The sequence below is a fragment of the Etheostoma spectabile genome, chromosome 10, assembly GCF_008692095.1.
Source record: "Etheostoma spectabile isolate EspeVRDwgs_2016 chromosome 10, UIUC_Espe_1.0, whole genome shotgun sequence".
NCBI classification, from domain to species: Eukaryota; Metazoa; Chordata; class Actinopteri; order Perciformes; family Percidae; genus Etheostoma; species Etheostoma spectabile.
Window position 1 is genome coordinate 23,123,824 of NC_045742.1, and position 5,475 is coordinate 23,129,298.

Genomic DNA, 5,475 nt, shown 5'->3' on the forward strand with positions numbered 1-5,475 from the left:
GGGCAAATTGTGCTACAACATGATGTACATTTAACTCAAATATTTAGAATTATACACATTAAAAATAAACATTTTTGTTTATTTGTATAGGAACAAGTGTGTAGCATAGACCTTTGCCACACTCCACAGTATTTATAGTCTAAGCTAATTTGCAACGCACGTCCCAGATGGATCCTTTAAATATCTTAAAATGCAAAAACTCATAAGAAAACGCAGATGGTATGGAAAGGCAACTATCTCAAGAAAATGTAGCGGTTATGTTTTTCTCTCTGCTGAGCAAGCTTAATTTTACCTTGTGGCCTGCTGCTTTCATTCATGGTATTCCTCTCAGAAAGATGCTTGAGCTCCTAAAAGCCAGTTTTTGATTAGGTTCCTTTCCCCTTCTAATAACACACGCACACAGGAAGCTTAAAAAGGCATTTCTCAAACAAGCTAGCAGTTAGCCATGTTTTCCTGGATTATCTTTTACCGGCAGTACAATATGTCTCAACTGGTGAGCACAGTTTTCTCCAAAAGGTAGACTTTGTGCTGTAGAAGAAAATCTGCATCCCTCATGGTGACCGCAGTCCCCACAAACTTTACAAGAAATACTAACTTCTGCCAACTACGCGTCAATGACAACAAGAGTATTTGGCAAATAGCCATTTAAATTGCAGAGGCAACAGAAAAAAAAAAACGTAACCCTTTTTTTCTCTCCTCAGTGTTTACTGCATTGGCCCGTAGACTTAATATTCACAATCAATAACACAAATAATCCCTGTAACATTAACAATGCCTGAATTCCAAATAGGAGGTAACAGATAATGTATTACCTGCATCAATGGTTTTGCTGCAATGCAGGATTTGATTTAGGTGTCCAAATGGATTTTTAAACCAAGAAGCTCCTTCATAAGACTATTTTCTGTCATTTCCTCCTGGATGGTGTCAGGTCACACTGATTGCTGATTGTCCTGCAGCTGCACTGATTGTTGATTGTCCTTCACCTGGTGCTGAGGCAAGGTAACGTAGACGGTTGGTCTCAACCTCTACGAATTTGGAGTCCTGGTTTTTAAGGCCCCCAGACCTCTCTTATTTGAGCACTAGGTTGTTGAGTTTGTTACCAAAAATTGCAGTTGAAATGGGGCTGAATATTTTAAAAGGATAAGAACCGTCGAGACAAAATTATCTACTTTGTACTCCCTTTGGCACCTCCAAAGAATAACTCTCCTCCTTCATGGACATCCAATAATAACTTAATAACTCAACGTTCGGGGTGTTCTGCCACCAGTTATTCAAGGACCACAAAATGCAAAACTCAAGTACAGGAATGAGGAGGCAGGAGAGCCTTTGAGTTCTTTGGTATGATAAAGCAAGTAACGTTTCAGTTAAGCTCTTCTGATAGGAACACAAAATCAGAATGGATTATTCTATAAGAGCTAAAATTCATTCAAACATCAAAAACAAAACATATCTCCTGTATTGTGCCGTTAAATTACTCCACAAGGCCATTGTTCTGTGGATGGTAGGGGGAGCACATGCGTCTTTTGATGTCCAGACTCATACCATAAGCCATAGTTGATCTTAAAATGATCAGTTTGGACAAACATGAAATAAGTCAGCACAGCAACAGTTACATAGTGGGGACTGATAGTGTAGTATTACTGTATTACTTGTTGTGAAACTGTGAGCCCTGGTATTTTAGCAAAAATCCCCCCAATTTTTTTCTTTATGATGTTACGTGCGCAATGCAAAAGTGCGAACTAGGATGAAGGAGACGGAAGAAACAATGTAATTTTGCAAGCTAGAAGTCAAGGAAAGTGACTTCATTTTATCCAGCATGGTAAGTCGGATGCTATACTGTATAAAGCTATAGAAAGAATATGACGTGACATGCAGCTGAGCTTCCATTCCGTAGGCCAAACGGCCTATTATTCTGACTGTTAAATAGTCTGTTATCTCTCTTAAAGGTCCCATGGCTTGAAAAATTTACTTTGAGTTTTTTAACATTAATGTGTTCCCCCAGCCTGCCTATGGTCCCCCAGTGGCTAGAAATGGTGATAGGTGTAAACCGAGCCCTGGGTATCCTGCTCTGCCTTTGAGAAAATGAAAGCTGAGATGGGCTGATCTGGAATGAAAAGGGAGGCCCCTTATGAGGTCATAAGGGGCAATGTTACCCCCCTTTTCTCTGCTTTGTCCCAGAGAATTTGGCCCACCCATCAGACAGAGAAATTATGGCTTTCAAATGAGAAAAGTGAAAAAACTCTTTTTAGGGAGAAAACCTGGGACAGACCCAGGCTATTGGTGGGCGGAGTCTAATGCGGCCGGTTGGGGTTGAAATGAAGAGTGGCAATAACAGTCATAGTAAAAGATAATGAAACCGAGACAAAAAAAAACTTTAAAAAAGATCATTTTTTTAAATAAAGGAGTGACATGTTCTGACTTCCATACCGTAGGTATTAATCCAGTTTCAATTATCAGGTTGAAAATAGATGGCAAAAGTTCGCAAAATGTTCAGCTGCAATATTTAAAAAATGTTGGATCCAACCTATCAGGACCAGAAGATTTCTTAGCGTTTAACCCTATAAGAGCATCGTATACCTCCTGTGTTGCAATAGGAACAAGATAAAAATCGACAGCTACATTTTCCCTAGACAATGAGTAATCCTCTTGCCTCCTCTGCTGTTATGTTGCCTGCTCAATCAATAAACCAAATAACATAAAGTGCTGGTTCGGGGAATGTAGCATATTTTTCTGATCTGTAATTTTATCATTCAACTTCACTGCATTTGGCAGTACAGTATCCTTAGAGACTGAAGACAGTGAGTTATTAACTTTTATTAATGTTTGTTAACTTTCTAAAATTTAGAGGGGTTAGCTGAACTTTCACATAACGCATTTACATAAAATCTGATTTAACATTTTTCTCAGGTGCCTAAAATGTTGCCAGTCTGAGCTTTTTTGGATTTTTTAACCGTTGCCCAAGCAGGATCACATTCAAGAATTAGGTCAGAGAATTTCTCTGAAAACCACGGATTATCACGCCCTTTAATCTTTACATTTCCTAAGAGGAGCATGCATGTTTATAATTTCCCCCAAAAAAAGTGATTTAAAATATTGCAATGTTATCTCGGGCTCCGGGATCAAATTTGTCCATTCACAAAGATTGAGATCAGTTAAAAAAGCTTGTTCACAGAAAAATTTAAGATCCCTCTTAATTATAATATGTGGTTTACGTTTAGATATCCTGGTTTCTCTCACACCCACAATAACACACTGATAACTCAAATCATTACCAAAAACACCAGTAGCATTGTATTTCTGCGGCATATTGGTTAAAAACAAATCAAATAGCTGTCTGAATAACGGCGGTCACCGTTCGGGTTGAGTTATTCTTGGCGTGTATGTCAATGAGCAAGGCCCTGCATGTTAAGTTTGCACAGGGCCTTGCACCCCCCCTGCGACAGCTCTGATGACAAACGTGCACTGGTTAGGTATCTGTTAGAGTAAATTTACCTACCGAGTCTATTCCAACAATTTGAGAGGCTCTGTTACCTGGCAGAAAAAAAAAGACATGGTCATTATATCATTGTGGATGCTATTGTTTCCCTTACCTCTATTGGGTTAAATTCTCTTTTATTTAATATTTGCTCAGACTGTCACTGTGGACACTGGGCAATCCAAACAGACAATGTAATTTCAAAAATGATGACCAACACGTTGCAATCAAAGTGAAAACTAAAAGCAGGCCTTTGAGCTTACAGTATCAGCAGGCATAGTCATCCTGAAATCACCCAGGATGGACTTTTAGTGTTACATTCAGAGTCAGACTTTGCAAAAATAGACATTTCACTCCGTTGTGCTCCACTATCGAACCTGAATGTGTGTTCTACCCAGGTTCCACCTCATTATTTGGAAGATGCCGACTCACCCACTTGTGAATGTCATCCACCGTGCCAGGCCAATAGTAGCAGTTTATAATTGCTCTGTGGGTTTTCTCCACTCTGGTGCCCACCAAAATGTCTGGAATGAAGCTCCTCAAATATTTTGGTTTACTTTGTCCACACTGGAAACAACTTTAACAGCGTGATCAGACGTGTTTCTTTTGCGCCTGCAGATGTAGTAAAGATCCGCATGGACCAATGCACAGCATCACTGTTTTCAAAAGTCCACATATCTTTTATCCTGAATGTATCAGTTTTTCTCTTAATCTCTCAAAACTGTCTCTTCCCAACACCACAGCGTGTCCTTAAAATGTGAGGCACTCTTCTTCTTTAGCAAGTTGTACTTGCTTGTTGGTTATCTATAAATTGCAGGAATGTGTGTGTATGTGTTATGCGTGCATATCTCTAGAACCGTTAGTCCAATGGATTTCAAACTTTTTCTTTTTTTTAAGATTATTTTTTGGGCATTTTAGGCCTTTAATTTGACAGGACAGTTGAAGATATGAAAGGGGCCGGCTGCGTCGAGGAGTAAACTTCTATATATGGGCACCCGCTCTACCAACTGAGCTATCTGGGTGCCCGGTAATGGATTTCAAACTTGACAGGTGTCTTGCTACGGGCACAAGTAAGTGTGGGGCCAACGTTGACATTGTTTGGATTAGAAATGCAAAAGATATTGTTAAATATGTATCGGCAGCTAAAATGTGACATATACTTTAGACTAGGGATGAGCCGAGTACTCGGCTGAAACGAGTATCCGGTACGGATAAAGCACTTTTGCCGAGTACAAGTATTATACGAGTAATATGAGTCAATAGGCTCGTTCGAGATGAACTGCGCCTCGCCTGTAAAGTGGACGAGAGAGCGCGTAGCAGCGGGGGGGCGTTGACAAAAGCTGCGGTAAAGTCGGACAGTTTCCAGCCAATTCCAGCCGCCTTCAGGCTGCAGGAAGTGATGAAAACACTGTGGTGCGATTCCGATTTAATAAAATATAATCAGACCCTCATACCAGCTGGTACACAGTCTCCAGTTGTTTTAGTTATGACAGAGTAGCTGTCAAAGTGCTCTACATGCGACCTGTTGCTGATTTAATGAACAGACTGGGATGATCCGTGGATCTGAACGGATTTAGTCTCTTTGACTTCTAAACTTAACTATCAGTCACACAACTTTGGTTCTGGACAGAATAAGTCTTTAAATCAGACAAATAGCAATTAAAATCGCTCCGATTGCCGAGTACTCGGCCTGCTGCTTTTGATAACGAGGGTATTTCCTACTGGTATCCGGTACGGATTAAAGAATGTAGCACTTTTGCCGAGTAAGAGTAGGAGTAAGTACAAGTGTTATACGAGTAATGCGACCAGCAATATCCGTGCTCGGATTCAATGAAATTCTCCATTGACTTGTTCTCGTTCTGTGATAGGCTAGTCACAGTGCCAGTCACAACGCCTCTCCCTTACACTTCTTGATAGGCTAGTCCAACGCCTCCTCTACACTATTCTGTGAATAGGCTAGTCCCACGCCCGCCCCTACACATCGTAGTATTGGCTAGCAC